The sequence below is a fragment of the Anser cygnoides genome, chromosome 4 (assembly GCF_040182565.1).
Source record: "Anser cygnoides isolate HZ-2024a breed goose chromosome 4, Taihu_goose_T2T_genome, whole genome shotgun sequence".
Lineage (NCBI taxonomy): Eukaryota > Metazoa > Chordata > Aves > Anseriformes > Anatidae > Anser > Anser cygnoides.
In genome coordinates, this window is record NC_089876.1 from 30385220 (window position 1) to 30409766 (window position 24547).

The following is a 24547-nucleotide window of genomic DNA, read 5'->3' on the forward strand; positions in this document are numbered from 1 at the left end:
GGTCTGTCAGAGCGGGCGCGAGCCCTAACCACCAGCCTTTTGCTCGTTCCTGTCCCCGTCCCTGTTCCCCCAGACACGCAACACTGTGTCAAACTACACGTCTTTTTTAACTCTAAGTCAAAACTACGTCAAACTACGACCCGTGATCTGTAAAATAGTGTCTGTTAGCTGATTTTTTCTGAGGCTATCCCCTCAGTTCTGTGGTAGAAAACGTTGGTAGGGCGTCGTTGCCAACAAATAGCACCGCATACTTCAGTTCTGTCCTTTAATTTTGTCACCACACACTGCAATCCTGTCCTTTTAACTCTTGTCACGGTATCCTGTTTCCTCCCTAAGGCCCCCCCGCCCCGGACTTGGACTTGGGACATCCATACTCAAATGTTTTTGTTTGGTTTGGTTTGGTTTTCTGTGGAAAAATATCACTTCCACTGAGCGCAGTGCAGGTTCATTCTTTTGTTAACAAAACTCTTCTGGCACTGAAATACAGGCCACTGATGCAAGCTCACTAAAAGAATGGGAACTTTTTTATTCAAGATGATGGAAATCACCAAGGAAAATATTTTTTTTTCACCTCAGAAACACCTGAGTGTACAGATTGATAACAGCCGTGATGCACAGGTATGCTAGTGATGTTTTGGATGTAATGTTTCAAGCTAATAGGGTCTATTCCACTCACATTTTACAGGAATGCAAAGAAGTTACACTTGATTTCTTAATTGTCGTCTTATTTGGATAATATTAAAAAGAAACGTCTGTGTCTGCAGCACCTCTAAAATGAACATTTGCTTTTAAAAAAACTTCTCAAAGAACTAATTTTTATCATGAAAGCAAGTCCGCAGAGTTTCCCTCTAGGTCACAGCCCACCAAAACCTATTCTCTTAAGAAAAGGACTGCAGCAGTGGTAACAGCCCCACTATTAAGTTACAGCATAATTTGCGAGTCACCTGGCTCTGACTGTAGCTCTTAACCTCATCCTCAGGTAGAAGACCTAAAGTGAAAGTACCTTTATACATACCTCTGCAGATGGCAGTTTGATGCGATCCTGGAGGAATAAACTGGATGTTCTAGCCACCTCACTACTACTTCCTGGTATGACTACACAAAAATCACAAAACCAAAACAGCGCAAGATACAGATCTATCAGAATAATGGTTTTGTCTTCTTGTGTCAAACGCATGGATTTTTACTGCTGCATAGTGAAATACAAGCACAAGTCAAGCATTAAGTTTTGTTGTTATCAAAACAAACAAAAAAAATGAAGAGAATACAGGTAAATTCAGCCCTTCCACCTGAGGTTAATGGTTTACATGTGAAAAAGGCATCACGTTTTTTTTTAAGTGAGAAGCCTGGAAAAGTGACCTGGTCTCTATAGTTTGATCCAAGGAGTGACTGACTTCTTTAACAGAAAATTTAAGACAAAACACATCTTAAATCTCTTTGACTGCCTCAGCAGCTTGGCAGAGGAGAGATTGTCCAAATGCACCAAATTCACCCATTTGGATTCAGGAAGGGCAGTTGCAGGGCTGGATTTTACCCTCTGAGCTGTTAGCAATGAGTTGCCTCCCTGTGTCTCTTCAGTGCAGCATAAGGTCAGAAAATAACAATGAGGGATTGGTGTTGCAGTAATGCTCTGTTCAACTTTGTTCCAAACCTGCTTTTTCATAATGAGCTTCAACATTTACATATTAATTCACGTATCCATTAAGTTGGTAGGCTTGGAAAGGGTCTTTTCAGCCATCAAATCCAGGTTTCTTGCTAATAAAAGCAACCATATAATTTTATCAGTCTCAGTTGCATTATCGAGTCCTAGATCAGGTTGAGTAATTACAAAGCACCGCCATTCCAGGCAGAAACAGTATGGCCTATCTGAGGCTATTTGTTCAGTTTATTTTATGGTGGTGACCTCTGTTCTGATCAAAGAGTTGCTCCTTCTAATCTTGCAGTGTACAACGAGTCATTTTCCACCGGTTTTATAACAGAGTATATACCTGCTCTCCCCACCGCCCCTACTAGTTTGAACTTTTTGTGAGTGCAGCAGCAGTAAAAGCACTTGTGGCCTTCGGAGAAGGTTGGTGTTAGATTCGTCATGCTTGTAACATGTTTTTTTGTCATGGGCAAAAGCTGCTTGTGGAAGTCAGGTACGAATTGTGATGGTTTAAACAAGAGAACATTTGGGGAAGGCATGAAACTTCCTCCAGTTGCGTAACAGCACTTTATATTCTAAAACCCCTGAGAAAAACATGTTTATGATGAAAGACTAAATAATTAAGATAATTTCTTTTTGTATCCTACTATCAATGTGAGCACATAACCCAAAGCTGTTATTTGCCATTCACAGAGCTTTGAGGTAGTGGATTGCGTAACGATAGAAAGTCAGTAATGGGGTCTAATCAGGCAAGTAACACCTAACAAATACATTTCCTTTTGTGAGCCTGAGATTGATTAACTTTAGATATTTCTTTTTGTTGTTAGCATAAGGCTGCAGAAAATCTTGAGAAAAACACCAATCCTTTGTTACTTTTTTCATCTGTGACTTCTACTTGAGTATTTATGCAATTCCCTTCTAGTTATTGGTCACTGCACCAAATGCTAAATTTGAATAGTAGATAAACGTGAGGTTTGAATTCAGTGAATGCTTTCGGGGACTGTCTTGTGGGGGGAAGGATTCTTTAAAAAGTTCTGTGAGACAACTCACGTGTTTAACCCTACGCTGTGGTGTAAGTATTGGCATGGATTCTGCTTTCAGTTTCGTTTATAACTACTGGAAAAAGTATTACCATTGCAGTCAGGAAGCGGGGATACTGAGTTGCAATTACGCTGATACAGGAACTGGAGAAAAAAAAAGATATTATTGGTTTGTGTCTTGGTAACCCTGACAACACACACACAGGCACATAATATGCATACTTTCAGACCAATCAGCCCAACTTTTGCCTCTGCCCTTCTGCTCTGATTTTAAATATGCACCCTCTCCTTCCTGATTCATGCACGTGGCATCTAATTCAAGCCACATGTGCTGTGTGACATGCCATCCCACAACCCAAAACATGCTCTATCCACACTCAGCTCTTACTTCTTAGGTATTTTTTCAGTCTAGAATTTCCCAAACGGCAATCAGAATGTGTGAAATGATCTGTTGAGGGCTGGAGGGAAAAATGGGTGAAGGAAAGTGTCTCATTCTTGAAGTGCACAGATTAAATGATGAATATTACTTTCAGCTTTGAAAACTTTTGTTGGTAATGCACTGAAATGATACGTCTGAGTTGCTAAAATGCTTTCCTTTTTGGCAGGGGGGTAAATTTATTTTTTCCTCCATTTTTGTGAACATTTTTTGAATGTTTAACCCCAACTCAGGACTAATCCAGCTGCCTCAAAGCTGACTTTTCCCATTGTCTCCCAATAGCCAGTTTCAGTAGCAATTTTTCTCTTTTTTTTTTTGTGAATACAGCTGCTTTGCTTGAATTCCTGTAAGTGCGAAAGTGCAACAACCTCTTAAAAAATCTGAATGCTCTTAGCTAAAGCCACACCCCCATTTTTATCTCTTCATCTCAAGAATGAATGCATCTAGTTTTAATATTTGTGAGAGTAGGAGGAATGTAGGAGGAGCACAGAAGTTACACATCTCCAGATTAGATGGTTATCCAAATGAGGTAAGAAAGTAAAGCAAAACCCAAATCATGCCATTCTCACTAGTTATAGAATCAGAGATTTCATTGGATGTCTTTGATGCTCACAGTTTTGACAGGATGCAGCTGTTGCAGCTTCTGTACGTGCTGCAGTATTTTTATTCACGTTGTTCTGGGAATTGTGAACCCATAATTGTTGTATTCCTTCAACACATGTTCCACAAGGATTGGCTCACTGAACCTCCTTGGTGTATAGTATTGTTTCATAATAAAAAAGACGTATCTGAAATGGGAGATGAGATTAACTAAAATTAGACTGTAGTTAATTCTTTTAAAGAAATAATAAAATTGACGTTGTTCAGCAATTATGAAATTACAGATGATAAGGTCAAAGGGAGAAAGAAGGAAAAGAAATGTCTCTACATTCATGAAATACTTTTTCTGTGCTATGTTTTCAGATTGTCTAAAATTCATTTTTAATAACAGTAAATTATGCAAAAGAAAGTTTAAAAATTGTTTTTATGTAGCCAAGGCAATTACTTTAAATTACATTTTTTTAATATCTGCGTTTCTCCGTTACAGAAGGTTTCCTGTCAGCATCTCGATTGGAGTGGCTTTGTGAGTGAAGAAAGTAAAGAAAGTCCACACAGATTCAGAACTGAACAAGATCGATGTCAGCCTGGAAGAACTGCTTATAGTTACAGCAGCACTGTGCATCAAGGGACAGCACCTCTACATATGGAGAAGGTAAAGCATTTACATTAATACTAATACTCAAATGCACCCAATATTGAGGGCCCTTTCAAGAGTGACTTCTGCCTCCACTTGGCATGGTAAACCAGGTGATTTTTTGCCATTTGCAGTGGTTATCCACACCAGTTTCAATTTGAAATACATTTATATCCTCCTTCATTGTCTTGAAAATTATTTGTATTCCATCTCAGATACTCATTTTGCACATTCTGATTACTGCCCTTAAAACTTGAAAAAACATTGTGCTTGACTGCTGCCTCCTGGGGAAGATTGAGAAAGTAAAATCACACCCACAAAGCAAAACCTTCAGTGAGTCTTTTATGTAATGTTTGAACTTTGTAGATTTTAACACTCAGCTTGACAAACCCATCACCATTTCATACCTTACTGAATCCTCCCAGTACTACCCAGCATATAATATTTAAACTTTAACTTCATTTAAAACATAATTTTAAACTTGAAATTCTGAAGGGTTGATGAGATAGAAATTGGTCTGAAGCATTAAGGGAGAACAACATTTATTTTGTAATATATTTAGTACTTTGCAAGTCTATATCTTATTTAAGAAATGGCTTAACCACTTGGGACCCAGAAAATTTATTAATAGTTTGTGAAACTTACTTCTTTTTTACAAGGATAAATCATTTTGGAAAGTAGTTTTCAGGTTCCTAATTTGCTTCACGTTTTCAAAATGTGAGTATACACTTTGTGAGTATAAGATGAAAAAATACCACGGCGAATTGAGGCAAATAGTATCTGATGAGCTTCTGGATCTCTTTGGGTTCCTTTCAAGTGCTTTAAAAGGTAAAAATAAAAGGTGAGGTTATTGACACCTAACCTATAAGCCTAGTCTCTATATGATCAATGGGGAGAAACACTGGGATTTTTTAGGGGAAGTGTTTAGGAAGGTTAACCTCTAATATAGTTTTCTGTATTAAATGTATGATATAGAGTGGTACAAAATTCCCAAGATATTTGACTTGGAGAAAGTCTTGGACTGAAGCTACAGAGAGGGAGATCTACCAACCATGCAAATATAACACTAATGCCCGTGCTACTCTTTGTTACTCACCAAAACACCTTTTCTATATCATAAGTCATCTACAGCTCCATTCCTTTGGTTTTAATTCTGAATTAGTCTTTGTTTTTTCTAGTGATTGAACTCTACTGGGAACGCAGATTGTGCTAGTGTGTAGTTTAGTTGTTGGGGTAAGGGAGAGAAGCTTTTTCATTCAGGGTCACCAAAACCTGCCAAATAATGTCCTGTAGTCTTCAGCAGAAGAAATAACTGAATAGAGAGAAGAACACTTAGTAGAAGTGCAGGAGTAGATCATTGGCATTCAGTGCTACAGATATATTCACCACGGGTCCTCTGAAGTTTTGTGTTACAGATCTGTAATCCCAAACTGTGAGTGAGAACTCTCATGCCAAAACTACCTGTATTCAACATCAAAGTTTACCTGTCTAAGTCATGTGTTTTGTTTCATTTTGCTTTTATTATTAGAAACGTTGAAACTAGCACAGCATATAGACTACACAAGAATTGACTAGGAGGTATAACATTTCTTACATTTTATGTTTTGCTTTGAGCCTTGCCGGTCTTTAATGATAATTTCTATAGTAACCATTTTTTAAGTAAACAGTTGATCAGTTCTGAAATTTGTCCTTGAAATTGCTGCTCTTGGTGCAGCTCAGGAGATCTTAATGGAAACAGCCTTCTGCTGCGATGCAGAATAACAAGGTTCAGGCTGTTGCTCTTCTATCTTCATAGAAAGTATTTAGAAAATACGAGGCTAGTTTATCTCTGGACAAGAAAGGGAGTGGCAATCTCTGTCTCTGTCTTTCTGTGAAAACCTTAGTAAGATCTAGGTTTCAGTGAAGGCAGTGTAAGTCTCTGATATCTCAAAAAGGTGTGTTAAATGGAAGAAAATTTTGTTTCCCAGAGTTCTAATGACATTTAGAAAAACTGTCTAATAGCCCCCAGTTGTCCAGAATTGTCCAGCTACCCAGGATCCTGCAGAGCCTCTTTTTTTTTCAAAACAAAACTTTCCTTACCTTGTTTATTTTGCACTATTCTACTCATTGGCTTATGTTATCTGCCATTTTGCCTTTACGTTAGTTCAGTTGCTTTCAAAAGCCGTAGATTGCAGTCTTTTAAAGAAGAAAGATCAAGCTTTCTGTCATTTTAGTTTGCCACAGTAGATGGAGCTAGAAGCTGGCAATCCATGTTCATCTAAAACTAGTCAGAATTGAAGGACAAATTAAGAAAATCATTATGCTTGGAAAAGACCTCCAAGATCATCAGGTCCAACCATTCCTCAACCATCAATATTACCCACTAAACCCAGGTTAGAAAGGAAAAATACTTAAAGCATTTCATTCTTATACATACATATCCTTTTTTTTATATGTATTTTTTTATTCAGCATGTAATACAGAGTGCTTTGGTGTTTGTTTGTTTTGTATTTATTTCCAGCAGATTAAGCAGGGATTTTTTTTTTCTTGTGTATATGAAACACATTTAAAATGCTATTGCTTTTAATGCAAACTAGTTACAAGGTTAGGTGCTGTCTTGAATAGCTTGGTGTTCCTGAATTAGTGTTCTTTTCAATGCGGATTTCACGTACACAGGAGGAAAATTGCTGATGAGGTAAATTGTCATCTGTCACCTGTAGTTATCTTATTTTCTCATTCATGTATATGAATTCAGTTATATTACTAACCAAGAAAGTATCACTAGAAAGACTCGAAAGTACTTGAAAAGAGGGCTGCAACAAGTCATAATACACATTTAGCTATAGGTGTCATGAGAAGGCTTATAAGTGTGTTGAAAGTATATCTGGATTGTTTATTTTCATTTGTTAGCTTAGATACGCAAGCTGAGACTAAAATTTATTTTCTCAGGTGTGTGGTTTTCAACTATGCATGAGATACTACTTTTTAATACTTAACTTTGTATTCCGGAAGTCTTTTTGAACACAAATTCAAATGTTGCTACAGTCTTCCCCGTTCTGCAAAGCTCTTACATTCTATTGAACGTCAGTCAGATTTAAAATGTCTTCTCCGCCCTATTTGCATTCAGCAAATAACTTCTGTATAAGCTCTGTGTACTCTGATTCCACATCTTGCAAGCTGCTTTGTTGGCTACTGACTGTTACGAACTGGAAAAAGCTCTTCATAATTTTTCAAACGTTGTACTTTATCAGCATTACCTAGTGTCTTAAAGAATTTTTTACATTCTTTATTTAAAATATCTTTAATTTAAAACAACTCATGTAAAAACAATGAAAACATTTTCCGATAAAAGTAATTCCAAAAGAATTACACAAACACTTTCCCACAAGAACAGCAAAAAAATCATACATCCTAATTAATCAACAAGTCTAGTTTTCTCTTTGTTAATACTTGAAGCTACAGTGAGAGCTGGTCTTTTTGCTATACATCTCATTATGGCAATTTTTGAAGATTGTTAAGTCAGACATTAGATGTGTTTTTTTAACAATGTTGTGATATCAATGCATTTAGAGAATTCTGATCATAAGAAAAAAGTCTGAGCCTAAAGTGGAGCTTTTAAAGAAAAAAAAAAAAGAAAATCTCACCTTCTGGCTGGAAGAAAAACACTTTAACAAATCAAATTCAGATGTAGACTGTAACTTCATAGCTGAAGCCCTGACTTTTCTCCCCTCCTGTACAGGAGAGTACACCATACGTAGATCTTGTACCCCAAATTAGCATCTGACTGTTACGGTTTAGTCTTCTCAAGCATGAATCTTAATACCTTAGTACAGGTAGGGTCATCTCAATTTTGCATAAGAAGGGAATTTCTGTGCTTGCAACTATAAACATAACCATCAGCATAGAGTAATCTTCCTAAAACAAAAGCTTCCAGTTTCTTTCTAGAAGCTTGCCATACTAGTACAGTCTTTCGTTGAAATCTCTTATATCATGACTGGAGAGTGGTACCTGTTATTTTTGTGCTACACCTCAAGAAGGATCTTTCTCTCAGCTGCAAGTAAATGGGTTTCTAAAAGCTTGTCTTGAATGTTTGGATCAGGGAAAATGAAAGGCTTTGGACTGTCAAGAAAATGAAAAGTTTTCATTCACGAATGTGAGAATGTAAGTAAGTCTGGATGAGTATTTCACGTATGCTAAACATAAATATCTCAAAATAGCAACCTTCAAAGAGAGGGAAAATAAATGAGAGCTAGGAAATCTTTTATGAACTTTATGTGATTATATGCCAATTCATAGAAGGACGGGTGGAGATCTCTCTCTGCATTACAATATGTAACTCCTCTTGGCCACAAAACTGGATGTTCAGCATCTCTGAAAAGTGTATTTAATGTACATATGCTTCAGATACATAGGCAAGAGGCATACTGCATTGTGTTAAGATTAAGTTTACAATCAGCAGTCTGGAAAGGCTAAAATAAATGGCCTCTGCAGTCATAGTCTTTTGCTTTTCTACTCATTGCTGTTTCACCTGATGTAAGGAATAGCCTGGATTCTCAGCAAGTATCTGTTCAGTATTTTGATTTTTCCTCTCTCTCCAGTATATGATTCCTGGAATTATTTACTACATGTTATTAGTTTTTCTGTTTTGTTTGTTTGTTTGTTTGTTGCTTGTTTGGTTGGTTTTGTTGTTGTTGTTTATAATTACAATCTAATCTTATCATTTCAGTAGCCAAGTGTTTCAATAAGTAATTTGCACTCAGCCCTCAGTCTTGTCTTAAGTTGGCTTTTTTATTCCAGACCCATCTCTTACGGATGAAGGGAAGGTTATCTCTACATTTTACACTTAAAATCCAAGACATGTCAGGATTCAGATCAGATCTTCTACTCATTTTTTTCAAAATGACCTGATTTTATCACAGTGTTGCATTTTTTAACACTGTTTTTTTTTTTTTGCAAAGCCCACCTCCTGTTAACCTCGGTTGCAGTTCTGAGGACTTAATTTGTCTCTAGATCAGAATTTTGAGTTTCAATCCAGACATCCATAAAACTATTAGGTCACAATTAGTGATTCAAAGCAAGAAACCAACATTTTTCAAATAGCAAATTGCATGCAAATTAGACTGGTAAATTGTGCGCAGATTTGTGTCAAATTCAGTGTCAGCTGAAAGGAGAAGAAATTGAAAAATTTTGGAAAAAAGTAACTTTTTATTAGTACTGAAAATGAGATAATATGTTTTCACTTTGAGTTTATCATGGAAGAGAAATTTAAATAACCCTGATCAAGTTGTCTATTAACCATAAAGAAAAAAAAAATTTCAAATTTAAATTGGATTATTCATTACTCACATATTTTTATTCAAAACACTTTCAGAAGACATTTGATTAGTGTCTGACAAGTGTTTTGTGAGAAACCATGAGATTCATTTGCTTCAGAGGCTTCTCTGATGCTTGAACAAGCAGTCTAGCTAGTGTCCACAGTGGGCAGGTACATCCTAAGGCAGCATGCTAGCAATGCAGTGGGGAGGGACAGACAGTCTCAAAGGTACGTACCAAGTGGTATTCCAGGTCACCAAGGTAGATGTGTCCTTGGAAGCACAGATTCCCTTCCCAATTGTCAGCCACACATTCACCCTGTCTCCTTTACTTTCTTCCTGTCTAGGTTCCTTTTTCCCCATCTTTATCTCATTGTCCAACTCCCATTCTTTTGAGCCTATCGGACGGTCTTCTCTTGACTCAGAACCTTACTCCAGGCACAGCACATCCTTCCCTGTTGAGTCTGCTTTGGACATTCAGTTCCATCTTTCCTATCCGTCCTCAGACTGATTCTTCAAATGCTCATTCACGAGCCCCCAGACTACCAGCCCCTTCTTCAAATTTCTCACATGCAGTGTCCTTTCCTGTTTCTCTGTTCCAGTTTACCTGACTGGATGATAACAAGCAGCTCAAGTGTTTTCTTTCTTTAATAGTGTTTTCTTTCTTTTTTTCTTTCTTTTTCCTCTATGAACACTCACTAACATAAATGAGAATTCAGTAAGAGTTTACTGTCTGGAGGCAGGATCAGTGTCTTTACAGAAGGTGGCAGTGTAATATATATATTAGCTCTGGACATCCTGAAAAGTAATGGAGGCTATTCAGTTTGTGATTTTCTTTTTGAATGAAATCACATCTGTCTGAATTGGTACAGAGAGTGAATCTCAGCGTGGACAAAAAAGAAGAGGATTTTTTTCAGGATGATGAGGGTTTCTGTGTGCAATTACAATCACACTATGTGATTGGAAACAATCCAGGTACCTAACATTCCAAAAATCATTTCTGAAAGGATACATTTAAAGGAATATGCAATTAATTTGACTGTCTCATCAGATCTATGGATTGATTTTTTTTTGGTAAGTATAAGTGTGGATGCATGTATGTCTGAACTGTGTATGAGTTATTAATAATAATTACAAATATTCCTTTCACATAGCTTTCATTTAAGTTTTAGCCTAAGTTAGAACCAAGTGTCAAATTCCCATCTGGATCTTGACCACAAATACATTTTGTCTGGAACTTTCTAGGGTTCAAAATATACAAGAAGTCCTTCTTTCCATGGGATACACTGCAGTTTGTACAGCGCTCGTACATGCACAAACGGCAGACAGTGCTTGGCTAAATGTCCAAAACTGAGGGTGTGTGCTCATCTGGGAAAGTAAACTTTCCTGTGAGACCTTATTTATGTAGTTAAAATTAAAATTATTCTTCCTTTTCTAACCAACACGTGATCATTCCCTACAGTGTTTTAATAAAATTCAACTTCAGACAACTTAGCTGTAAAAGAAACTGGAATCACTTAGAGCTAAAGGAAAAATCAGACGCTTCCCTACACTGTGGTTTCTGCTCATTGTTTGACAAATATCTGGTGCTGTCTGTATTCCCCAATGCCAGTTCCAAACAAGGGGAAGTTAAAGATTTTTTCCTCCAGCGTGAATGCAAGAGATTTATGGATATGAGTCATAGTTTCTCTACACATCATTCACTTCTTTCATTTAACATATCCCTAAATTCCTTGGTGGCCACATTTTTAACAGGTTCTCTGAGGATAGAACCATTAACTACCTGTATATTTCTGTGTGTTGTGTGGGTCATGCATATTCACGGAAATAGATAGCTAAAAGCCATGTAATTTATGAATGATTGGCTCTGCTATTTCAAATAGCAAACATTTCTGCAACATTCTCACATGAAGAAATATAAAGAGACTTTGCCTCCTGAGAAGAACACTGTCCTTACTAGTTGTATAAGGAATTGGTCTCTCTATTGGTACTATACAGATTCTTCCTGATAGGTAGTCCCAACCTCAAATGCTTGTGCTACAGGCCAATAAATGTTACAAAAGGTAAGACAGGAAGCAGATGCAAAGAGACCTAGTGAAGTAGAAAAGGTCACACAGCAGGTTAATGACAGAGCCAAGAAGGGGACCCAGCTTCTAGCTCTGCGACCTATCCATTGAGAATGTTTTTTTCTCTCTGGTTTTGTTCCTATGCTTCTCTACACGTCGCTGTTTGCTATAATAGGTAGCTTGCAGTGGGCACTGTGAGTCTAATCATTTCTAGCCACCTGTAACGTGCAATTATAGATTCAGTGTTTTTTACTCTAAGCATCCTGAATAAAAGAGGGGAGAGAAGTACAATTAATGCAGGCAAAGTTGTATCCAGATGTAATTGTATGGCCTGAATGCTGAAGTACCTGTCAAACAAGCACAAATAATTGATATCCTGTTGTTTTCAAATGTTGCTGAGGCACTAATTATCTTTTAGCATCCTTCACCAGTGCAACAAAGGATGGAGAAACACCTTACAAGCTTTTTATCCTGTGATAGTCAGACACTAAATGGAAATATCTGTAGCAACGCTGTCTTTGATTACTTGAGAGGTTACTTTCTTGGCCCACAGGATCGTTACATTTTTCTGTGTTGCGGTGCACAGCTTCTCCGTGCAGAGTTTTGTTAACAGCAGGTGGCATACTTCTCCCGACTGACTGACGACTTTGTAGAGGCTGCATGTTAGTCAAAACTAGTTCCTAGCAAATGCTGATAGCTATTTAGTTCAGCACACATAGTAGCTTTCTCTGCCAAAGCTCTCTTTTATGAAAGAATTAGGCATGAATATCAGTTTTAGAATAAACTCGATATAATCTGAGGCAGACCCGCTTTTCACTCTCCATATTTGTACCTTTCCATTTTTCCCAGTGACTCTCCTTGCCTGTACTTTTCCCACAGCTCATTGCAACAGTCTTTTCATCCACTACTGCAGTTCCATCTGCACTAGTCTTCTGCTGCAGTTTCAAATGGGTTGCTTGGCCTCGCGTGCAGGAGGTAATTAAACCCATAGTAAGTCTTTGCTGCGTGACACAAACATTTTCTGCTCCTCCGGTAACCAGACTGAAAATATTTGTGTAATTTGCTGTGGAATAACTGCCTCAGAATCTTACAGAGAATGTCTAACATCCATACAGAAAAATCCAAGGTATTATAGCTCTCGCCACCTTCATAAATTAAACCCCCTAGCTTCCAAAACCAAGGCATAATAAAAAGCTTTTGGCATGAAGAACAGCTTCCCACTTGCAATAAAATAAACAGTTTCTAAGATACTCCATGCTAACCAGTGTCTCTGCTGGAGTTTGATTTTGCATACGTTGTTAACTTCAGTGTGGCTATACACTGAGCATACAATTAAGCATGTTTGTAACTCCTATCTTAGAAGACCTGCCAATACAAAGTCTTGACTACACAGACCTCTTGGCAGGATAAAGATTCTAATTTTGACCTGACATAAATGAATCTCTGACTTTGGCTATTAGTTTTCTCAAAAAAAATATATATTGTTTGATTATTCACCAGTTTTTCATCTTCTTATCAGCGATCCATTTCTCTTGTCTGGGCCAAATAAGCAGAGCACTTTTCAAAAGTATGCAGTTTTATCTAACTTGGTTTCCAGTGAAGCCAGACAAGTTTTAGAACTGACTTTGGCATAACCAGAATTAGGTTAATACTGAGCATATTTCAAAATCCTACAGTGAGGACCTGATAACCTTACTGAGTTCTCAGATAGCTACTCTAGGCAATATTAGTGCCCAATAGACAATATCTTCCAATTTGTCTGATTTAAATCTGTCCTTGCCTAACTTAAAATGCAGTTATGTACTAAAAGGTATACTTGTTTTTCCCTTCAGAAGTGCAAGTGGATAGATTGCCTATTTGATAAATAGGAATCAAATAAAATTAGTTTATTTTTCTTTGAAAAAATAATAAATGACATAGAAATTCCTTTGGAAGCCTATTCTAAATTTCAGCTTCTCCAATAAACAATTTTTAGTTCGACTATTACGTTGTTCTATGTTGAGTTTCTGACCACCTTGATTATGAAGTTTTATTTTTGTGGGTGGCAAGATAAAATGACCTAAGTCCATGTCAGTGGAATTTTTGTTTGTTATCACACAGTACAATAACTTTGTGTTTTTTCCAAAGAACAGCAAATTCAGTTCAAAGTCTCATGAATAAATGCCATGAAGACTGATAAAAATACACCTTATCAGTAAAACAGTGAACGTTACTAGCCATTGGCTTCCACATTTGTTGTGCTAAAACCATGGCAACTACAAATCTTTTTTAGGGTCTGAGTTCATAGATCTTAAAGAAGGAAAGTTCATTCTTGAATTTCCATAGAGACAATACCTTAACTTTAAAGGCAGACCTGTTCATAAGCTGGTATCTTTCTGTTCTCTTGATTTTATACTGGGTTCAAATAGTCCCATTTTTAATGGAGGCTCTGTTTACAAGATACCTTCTAATTCACATCTAACTGCTGCACATGCCCACCAAAACAGTTTTGCAGGTCCAATTCAGGTTACATTAGTCTAGATTCACTCAGTTTCATGGGATTGCCAGTGTAAGACAAAATGGGGCCTGCAGGATCAGAAATTTTACTTTTGTTTGGGTTAATGGGAATAGAGTTGAAGGTTCGAAATTCACTGTCTAGAAGCAAAAGCACCACTGATAATGATGGATCCCGTGCTTTCCATATGCAGGATTTTAACTGAAGCCCCACTTCTTCCTGCACATCCACTTTCTGCTCACACTGTGTTCCTTTTTACACAGATTTTCTGACAGAAAGTAACAACACAAGGAACATGAGGCTTGGTCTTTTTGACACACATTGAACTTCGTACATTTTCCAATAGGGTCTCCAGGAATTATATTAATCATCTTTTGGGTTACATTTTCAGTCCTTTCACGTTTTTAGGTTGAAGATTGTTTCTTACGTTTGGCAGGTTAAATTCAATACTCAGATTTGCATTTACAACCTCGAAGACAGGGAGCAGGTGTGGGTGTAAATGCATGAAGGTGTCACTGCGACTAACACAATCTAATCTGCACATTTCTAGAAGTCAGATGGAAGTAATAACCACTGTAAAAGGCTAAGTCTTTCAGAAATGGGCACTCTTGGTCTCTGAGAAGACGTCAGTATACTAGCTGGAGTCAGAAATTGGCATTTGTTCGTGTAGGTCATAGTTGAATGCTAGTTCTAGGATTGCAGTGTTGTAATTTATTAAATTGTTCTGAATTCTTATTGGACATAGATCAGGGATAGCAGATTAAAAGATATATATCGTTTGAAAGGTTTGAACATTCTAAGCATTCACTGTCTTGACCAGTGGCCCTGGGGCCACTGAATGCAGTCGGAAATGAGATTTCCCAAGGATTCAGTACAGCCCTATCTCAGACTCCTGTTACGAATTTTACTGTTGCCTTCAGTAGGAGCACAGATGTGCTGTTGATATTTCTCCTCAAGCAGCCGTTATTGCATAAAGTAGACCTGGTCTACTTACTGGACGGTTTTCACGTAATATGCCAATTAGTTGAATCCAAAATGTTTCACTGGAAACATCACATTTCTGACAAACTTTCAGCAAATCTGAGGTTAAGTTTTCCATAGACACATACTGGCTTTAACAACATGCAGGAAGACAAGCCCTGTGCTTGTGGGATTTCTAGTTTTGGAGCACCCAGTCAAGTGAAGCACAAGTATCAGTGTTCTGGGCTGAATGGCCATGCCAAAGCATCCAGGCTCCCTGACAGGAAGTTGTGAACCCCAAAACTCATACAGTGGCGACAGCAATGAGGCTACAGTGCCTGACCCTGAAGCAGGACACTGGAAACTATAAGACTTGTGTTTGTGTCAGGCTCTCAACATTTTCAAGGTTCCTGTTCTTACACGAGGAGCTGAGTCCTCGGTCCGGTCTCAGTGCTAGGCTCTCCACTCTGCCAATAGCAACTGTGGGAAATTTGGTTCAGCACAGAACTTGCACAGCTTCCAAATTCCTTGCCCAGGGAGCCAGGAATCTGGCAGTCTGAGGCAACCCTGGCATGGAAAACACTTACTAAGACTTGGGAGGTAGATATAACATATACAGCAATGTGACTAACTATTTCTGAGCAGGGTAAAGGGAATCACCCCATTACCACAAGGAACACAGGGCAGGATTCTTTGGGTTAGATGACATATATTCTTAACTCAGTGGCTATATGAACGAGATCCACGCTGACTTTAAAGGAAGTCACGAGTCTCTTTGTAGTCAGATTAGCTAAGGTGCCTCCAGACACCTGAAGCTTGGTAAAAGGAAACCCACTGTGTGTTTGCAGCTCTCTTAGTCGTGGAGTTCACTTACAGTTCACTTAAAAGATCAAGTCAGTTCAGGGCAATTCTAAATTAGTTCTTTTAATTTAATTTCATGAAATATTTTGGAGACCTATAGATAGATCATGAATATGCTTGATTAGCAAAACTGAGCCACTGTTGGTATTAGAATAAAAGCCATCTGAACAGAAAGCAAATGTCAAGGACTCAGGTTGGAGGGCAGTGTAGAGGAATGGCCTAGCGAGTATAGCCACTGTCTAATTGATCCAAAAGACAACATTAAAAGCTTCATGTGCAAAGAGTTTGCTAGTATTTCTTTTCATGACTTGAGATGAATTCTCTGGTTAGCTTTGAAATTTGGAAAAAAAAAAAAAAAAAGCTTTTCAGACTGCAAAGCCACAGCTGTATCTGCTGCCTCTTTCTAATTCCTTCATATCAGTGAGTATCTGGACCAATCCTTTTGTTACTTATTTAGAGAACCATATGAACCGTATAGATCTTTGGTAGGCTTGATCACATTTTTTGGTCCCAGATGAAATTCTTTGACTCTTGGAAAGTACTGAGGAACTTCTCTTTTAAAATCAGGCCTTCCTGAAGGCTCTCAAATTTGGTACCCCAAATCACTTGTCTGATTTGAAAATTGTAACTAGAGTTTGAAAGCACTACTCTAAAGAAAACAAGCAATCAAAAAAGCAACCTTTCCTCAGATTTATATTATTTTTGAGTCAATTCCTTGGCATTAGCAATCCCAGGTTCCACTGTTATGTACTACATCATAACAAATACTGGCAAAGGAGAACATATGAAGGAAAATGGCAATCAGCAGAAATACGAGTTTTTGTTGCTGCTGCATATCAAATTCTCTTCTAAGAGATCGTGACATGCTGGTAATATCATTGGGGTTTGATTCACGTTTAAGGGAGTAGTGGACCTGGAACTGCAAGTCAGAGATCACCTAATAAATGTGGTCTGTTTGAATGCTGCTTGAAAAGCTTTTAGCTGTTAAAAACAATTGATTTTTTTCAGACACAAAAGTACACATGCTCAGGTTTGACTAACTGAACTTTGCTTCTGAGGCTTAGACAAAAATGTTGAAATATTTCACTGTGTTTTTAGATTAACGTGCAGGGACTTAAAACTTCATGTTGAGCTCATGACAGTGGGGCCTCAGAATTCATTAAAATATAGTAATATGCAGGAATGGATTCTCTTTTTATGTCAGTGAGTAGATGAAAGTGTCAGCTTTCAAAATCTCTTAACCACACTGCTTCAAAAAAATAGAACAGCCTCAGTCCTAGCTGTAGCAGGCCTGCTTGGTAGGCTGCAGAGCTGTGGACCCTGTGTATTCTGGTTCATCCTTACCCTCCTGCTCTCAGAGCTTCAGCGTTCCCTGCTGGGATATCAGGGGGTGAGTCTTACATCTATGCAGATATTGGCTTTGAGGAAACTGAAAACTTGGATTCTGATAGGAGTGCTGGAAGCAATATTTTCAACTACAACTATGAAAGGGCTTTGTTCAGTACATGGGATGGAAAGGATCCTTCCCTACACATTTGTCTATCTCCCTTGGGCAATAACCAGCAAAGCTCCAGTGAAGAGGACCTACAAATGGTTCTATAAACTTACAGTCCCCTGTTGAGGTACCAGCTCAGGCCCTGACTCAGCTAAAGAAATCGCAAAGGCTGAAGGGGGTATTTGAGGAGGAAAAAGCCACTCCTGCTCCAAGGCTTCTGCTAAAAGAAACATCTTTCCAGTTTCCAGTGTTGTGAAAGCTTTACATTTAGGAATTGTTTACTGAGAAATGGAGGGCAGAATGAGAACATTTATAAGTTGTCTCAAATAGATAAAATAATAAGTTAGCAAGAATCAAACCAATGCTAAAATTCCAGATATCCTAACAGAAAAAACCAGCACAAGTTCAGAGAACAATTATAGCAGGAACACAAAATCTGTTTCTATGGAGATAGACATGAAAGAGAAAATATTTGTTAACTCCACAGTTTTTAGGCCAAAATAGGAAAATTGTGAGTTTACAATGAAATTAAATAAAAAGGAAGACAAAGTAAGAGTGTACTGCTAAGGGACAAAGGCTGTCAGTGGTGCTGTAACATTTGGGTGTGTCAGCTGCAAATTTGGGGAGTCCATGTAAAATCACAGAAATTTTGTAGAAGTCCCACTAGACGTGAAGTAATTTTTTCAAGTCTTCAAGAGTTTGAAGTTGGGAGCAAAAACAGTGGCTCCCAGAATCACTAGTTAATTTTCAGCATGCTTTTCTTCAGATTTTACCACACACATATGCTTAAACTTAGAAAAAAGTTTGTAGTCATGGTTTTTATAAGTTGGAGTTCACAGATATACATCTTAAATTAATTCAGAATAAAAACAGCCCAAACACTTCCTGCCATTTGTCAGAAGTTTTCAGTATCACTTTCATTACTAAACCTGAACCGCATCAAACTTAGAGAAGAAATACTAACAATCTCTCACCAAACAAAAGCTTTCAGCTTTGGCTCTCTGCACTGAATGGTTCTATACTGCCAAAGACAATTGAGCTACAGTTGACTGCAGTTGGACTTTTCCAGGCACAGTGCTATCAACAACTCCTTGAGGTTGAATGGCTTTTATTAGCTATTGGCAATAAAGTAGCCACAACAAAGATGGATTGGTGAAAAGGATGAACCACAGAAACTCTTGAGTGAATGTTTTCAGGGAACTTGGAGCAAATCTGTTAAGGTCATTAGAAATATATGAAGTAGCTCACAGCTAAACCTATGCATAAGTAGAATAGATCCAAAAGGAGTTTATCAAAAAAGAAAACACATGAAAAGCGTATTAAAATTGAAATGAAGCACAGAAATAGAGTTGCAACAAAATTGTTGCTGTGTGTACTACTGAAAAAACATACTAATCTAATATATACGGTTCCACGTGTATCAGTTATGCCAACAGCTTTTTAATGGCATTGTAAAGAAGAATGCAAGCAGACACTGAGAATATAAGATTCTGCAGATGTATAACATCAGTGGGGTATAAAAGAGCGAAAATAGGTGGATCATAAAATTCAGAATGACAGAGGCCAAAAAGCTCAGGCAGCAGCATGGAAATTGGAAACTGAGTGCCAAATAGTTTTGAGGGCACAAGTGAATGTGCTGGATTCCAAAGGCCTCCTGAGAATTATGTAAGAGGAAGAAAAAAAGATCACCACAGACAGTTATATCACGGAACAAACAACAATCACACCACTGCAACAATTCAAATTACAAATAGTGTATCAAAGAAAGGTCTAAAAAGTACTGAAGCAAAAAGCTCTTTTAGCTGAAGGCATCATGAACCCAGTAACACTGTACCTGGGATAATTCATTTTTTGTATCTATTTTGTAGACAGGTATGCACTTTACTCATACAAAAACATCGCTATGATATTTTTGAGGGACCCTGTAGCTAGAAATTGATAAAATGATCAAGCCAGTATTTCACCTGCTCTGCAGATTACCTGTTTATATTGACCAAAAAAAAAAAAAAAAAGAGTCAGGAAAACAGGGAAAAAAAAGACCTAAAAGATAAAATTCACAGAACAGCTGATAGCCCTCACAAAACATTGAAGGCTGCACATTTAGAAGTTAGAATACTTCCATTGGAAGGGCCCTACAAAGGTCCAGTCCAACTGCCTGACCACTTCAGAGCTAACCAAAATTTAAAGCATATTATTGAGGGCATTATCCAAACACCTGAACACTGACAGGCATGGGGCATAAACCGCCTCCCTAGGAAACCTGTTCCAATGTTTAATGACCCTCGTGGTAAAGAATTTTTTCCTAACGTCCAGTTAGAACCTCCTCTGTTGCAGCTTTGTGCCATTCTCGCGTGTCCTATCATCAGTTACCAGAGAGAAGAGGTCAGCACCTCCCTCCCGACTTCCCCTCCTCAGGAGGTTGTAGAGTGCAATGAGATCACCTCTCGGCCTTCTCTCCTCCAGACCAGACAAACCAATTGTCCTCAGCCTCATCTCACAAGGCGTGCCCTCCAACCCTTTTGTCAGCTTTGTTGCCATCCTCTAGATGCATTCAGGTATCTTAACATCCTTTCTATATCGTAGAACCCGGACTTGCAGACAATATTTGAGATGAAGCTGCACCGACATAAAATATACTGGGAGAATCACCTCGTTCGACTGGCTGGCTATGCTGTGTTTAATGCACCCCAAAATGCAGTTTGCCTTCGTGGCACAGCGCTGACTCATCTGGGTAGACTGAAGCAATTTAATGCATTATAAAGGTGTCAATATGAAACGCCTACAAACATCTTACATCATTTTCTCTTACATCATATTGCTTTACACCATAGGACAAAGCAAAACCATTCTCATGCTTTTAATGCCAAAGGCTGATACTGGCATCTGTTGCTTGATAAGGAAAACAGCTACATCACTGTGCTCTGGATTTCATGAGACAAATTGATAGGGATGGTAGAATGCCCTAGGGATCAAACATACAGTGGCTTAAAAGCAGGACAGGCAACAGGGCTCACTAACAGGATTCAAACACCTTAGAGATTAATGTCAAAACAGAATACGTCAGATGAAAAAGGAGCATAGCAAGAAATACTGCGATGTCTGAAGTCAGTCTCTTCTGATCAGTGGAAATAAGCAAGACTGAAGAAAAAGGAGATTTCTGGCTGACTGCTGCACCATATGTGATACACTTACTAATTTACCTGCAGTTTCCTCTCACTGGGTAAAACCAATAAAGAAGATATCCATTCTAAAAGTCATTACTAAATCATAATAAAGTCTTTGTTAAAAATATTTCACATGGTTCTTCTATGTCAGCCTACTGTGTATAAGCCCTCTGAGTGAGTCGAGGATGGGAGTGCAGAAAAGACACAGGTCATCTAAAAGATGAAGCAAAGAGTAGGAACTAACTTCCCCATTCTGAAATTCCATGATAAGTGGAATGTGAATGAATAAAAGCACGTTGTTGCAGAGATGGGGACTAGGACAATGTTTCTAGATATATGGCAACCAGGAGCTTTCATATTAATCTTACTAACACCCACAGAGCAATAAATGCACAACTGAAGCATCTTTCAGTCTCATATATGTGCAATAATAAGCTCCACTAGAACAGTCCAGAAGGAAATTCTTCAGAAACTACTATAGATGATCAGAAGGCATTTTTATGAAGCACCTCACACACACAGAGAATACTGTCGCATGATGTTCTTGGAATAGCAGTGCTAAACCTGAGATACTATGAGATACAGAGAAGATTTCTTGTGCAGCAGTCCTAGATCATAAAGCGAAAACTGTGAAAAATGCATTTTTCCTTCTAAGGGAAAGCATCATTTAAAGCAACTATATACCAGATTGAAGGCAGGAACTTGAAAGGACAAGAATCAGCTCTGATCACAGGCTAATAATTACTACTAACATCATATATAAAAGCAATATACTATTAAACATATTTTTGAGAAGAGATATTTTTGAAAACATATGCTGGAGCCATTAGAGCCCACTGAGACCTGATCAACAAGACCAAAACTAGATTTGCACTGGCTTCTCCTACATCTGCTTGCAAGGCCTTCTCAAGGCCTTTAGGGCTAGTATGGCGTGAAAGAGCCTTCTTCCAACTCCTGCCATGGTAAATGCCATATTAACAGGTGATTAGGGAACTACCCAAGGAAAAAGAAAGGAGTAACTTAAAAAGAAGGGGCATGAATGTGTGTGTGCCTGTCTTGAGATGGACTTTGGAAGGTATAATGTCACATTATGCAATCAGGTTGTTCAATTCATGCTTAGCTTTGCAGTCTGGAAAACATACCTCCACCATCTGTAACAATATATATAGAAAATATTTTGAAACACATGAAAAGCAATTTTTTTAAAGTATGCTTTTCAGCATATTTAAGAAATCTCTGCTTTCTAGGTGGGCTTGATGTTAGAGAGAGAGAGCATAGAGAGGACAACGAGGTCTGCGTGTTGTTCAATCTGAAGTCTTTCTCCCTCGCTTTAAAGTAAGCACTAAATACTGCATATTCTGGACACAGTCTGTGTCCTGGATTTTGGCATGAAGTTTGCAAAACTGTTTTGGTGGTGAGGATGCAGATCTGTGCTCTTGAATCTGTTCCAGCAGAGGAGTACAAAATTAAGCCACTAAATTGCAATCTGAGCTTTTTGGAATTAGGCGTTTGAATTATTAAGGTGCAGTGAAACTATGGATGGTCACTCTACTTGATTTAAACACTCCTATTTTGATGAAAAACAAAGCTCTGGAAAACTGAAGATGAGTGGCGGATCTCTCAGGATGACTGGCCTAACACGAGAACTAAGGATGTTCCCAAAAGGCATGCCCTGTCGTGAAATACTGTTAGCAGGCCTCTGCCTATTCTGCTACAGTAATCAAATCCTTCCAATGTTTATGTTTGCTCATTGGATGGGCTTTCTTGCTCGCTTTATATCTCTGAGTCCATCTCTGTTCAAATAAAAGCCATATATCTGTTTCAGTTGTTTGACTTGTTTTACATTGGAGCCAAACATCAGCGATAAGAATAGCAAACATAATGCACCGGAGTAGGAAAAGACTGGTACCTGAGCATGTGTCCCAGACTACAGACACTTATTGAGAAATGTACTGCTAATTAAAGTTATTTTAAAAATGAGCTACTGCCCAATGGCAAAGAAATTCTGGTAAAGCACATGTCCGTAGGCCCAGCACTGGAAATAGGAGATGGCAACACCTTTTTAAGCATTATGTCACCTCAGCCTGCTGATAGATTGGAAGGGAAGTAGCATTCTTTTTGCAGGTTCCATCCACTTTAGGAAAAAGCTATCCTTCATTTTGAGGAAGAAAAAAAATTGCTAGTTGGCTGCCCACCTTTGTGGTTTCATTAGATAGGTAAAAAGCCAAAGAAAAACAAAGAACAAAACCACCTCCAAAACAGAACTGTGGTTACTGGCAGTAGATGCAGTCCTGGCACACGAACATCTCGAGATCTGATGTGTATCTCAAAGTTCATTAACACAAAGAAAACTTTTGGTCTTTAACACAAATAAGAAATAGCATTAAATAAGTTGAGGGCCACAGAATTAGGAAGTTTGGGAGATCACTGTGACAAGGACTTACTTTCCAGAAGTGCTCTGGCACTTTTCTTATGATGATATATCAAATTTGTTACTCAAAAAGCTTCAGTAATTTTCGTACATTTTGGTCTGCATATATGTAATTTTTAGTAGGAATATTAATCCCAATGAAATACAAATACCTTTCCCTTCCATTTCTGAATGCTTTCCACTCTCCTGCAGTCTCCTTTAAGTGCAAACCACAAAGATGAATAGGTGTTTCTTTTTGGTAAAGGAGGAGTTATTGTAAAATTCATGATTCAGAAAGTCCAAACAAACTGTTGCTCTTCCATGGTATCTCTTCTTCATCCTTTGTGATTACGTTGTATCATAAGATAGCTGACAGCACAAAATGAAGCCTTTCCATAGGCAGACTGGAAGGAGTTTGTTAAGTAGGTATCCTTGAACATATTTCTCCACTAGGAGTCTGAGAATAAAGTTACCTACTCTGTATCTAGACTTTCACTTTACACAGTGTGGTGTGATGGAAATATTTTTAAATGATGCTTTCTTTTTTTGCAGGTCAGTTAGGCTTGGACTTACTGCCCTTGGTTCCCCACAGCTGAGATTGTAATACTAGTTACTGTTTGCAACTTTACAGTTGAATGTGGTTGTAAATGGATTCTGATCTTAATGTATGTGCAAATGCTTTCATGTTAAAATGCAATTGCTATGTTCCTTTCTTAATACTAGGACAGCTTTGCTGAAAGTTTACTCAAAGCAGTATGGAAGAATTGAGCAACAGGAAGCTCAGTATAATACTTAATATTGTTAAACAAACATCAGCATTGGAGTTCAAATCTCTTTTTCAGCAGTAATATGAAATGTTGGCATGAAGTACAGGACAGACAACAGAAGATATCTAGAAATAAACATGGACCCTGTATTACAAACTTACATATTAACTCCAGGGGACCAGTAGTGTTCTTGCTAACACTGCACAATGCTGTAGGGGAAAATTCCAGATAGCTTTCAAGATGCAACAGTAAATATTGAGACCTTTTCTTGTGCTAAATTTCAACAAAACAGAAAAGACTTTCATCTCCCAGTCCTTACTGCATTTTCTTCAGACTGCTTTGATATACCCTTAGAATGTTTCCAGAGCTGGTCTAAGGCGTGATTTATCACTATTACATTTTTTCAGCACTGTGACTTGGGCAATGTTCCCAGTCTGGTTGCATTTCCCATTCACTTTATGGTTATCAACAATACACCTAATTACATGTTTATATCTCACTGAGTGCCTTTAATTCCTAAACTGGGCCTAGATCCTTTACATCACTAACAAAAAAAGCCATTTTTCATGTGCAAACACATCAGGAGCAAATTTGGGAAAGTGAAAAGTTTCTTGTTGTTGCTGTTGTTTTTCAGAAGCAGCAGCTAGTATAAATTTCATTGTATCAAACTATAATGTAAAGTCA

The 24547-nt window shown here is 38.0% G+C and overlaps 1 long non-coding RNA gene across 1 annotated transcript; it reads left to right on the top strand.

Moving 5' to 3' along the window:
• The first annotated feature begins 3 nt into the window (after positions 1-3).
• LOC136790676 (uncharacterized) lies at positions 4-23091 on the top strand. The gene is made up of 3 exons (XR_010831067.1): positions 4-618; positions 4209-4373; positions 21934-23091. It is a non-coding gene; the product is annotated as an uncharacterized lncRNA (long non-coding RNA).
• Positions 23092-24547: the final 1456 nt, after the last annotated feature.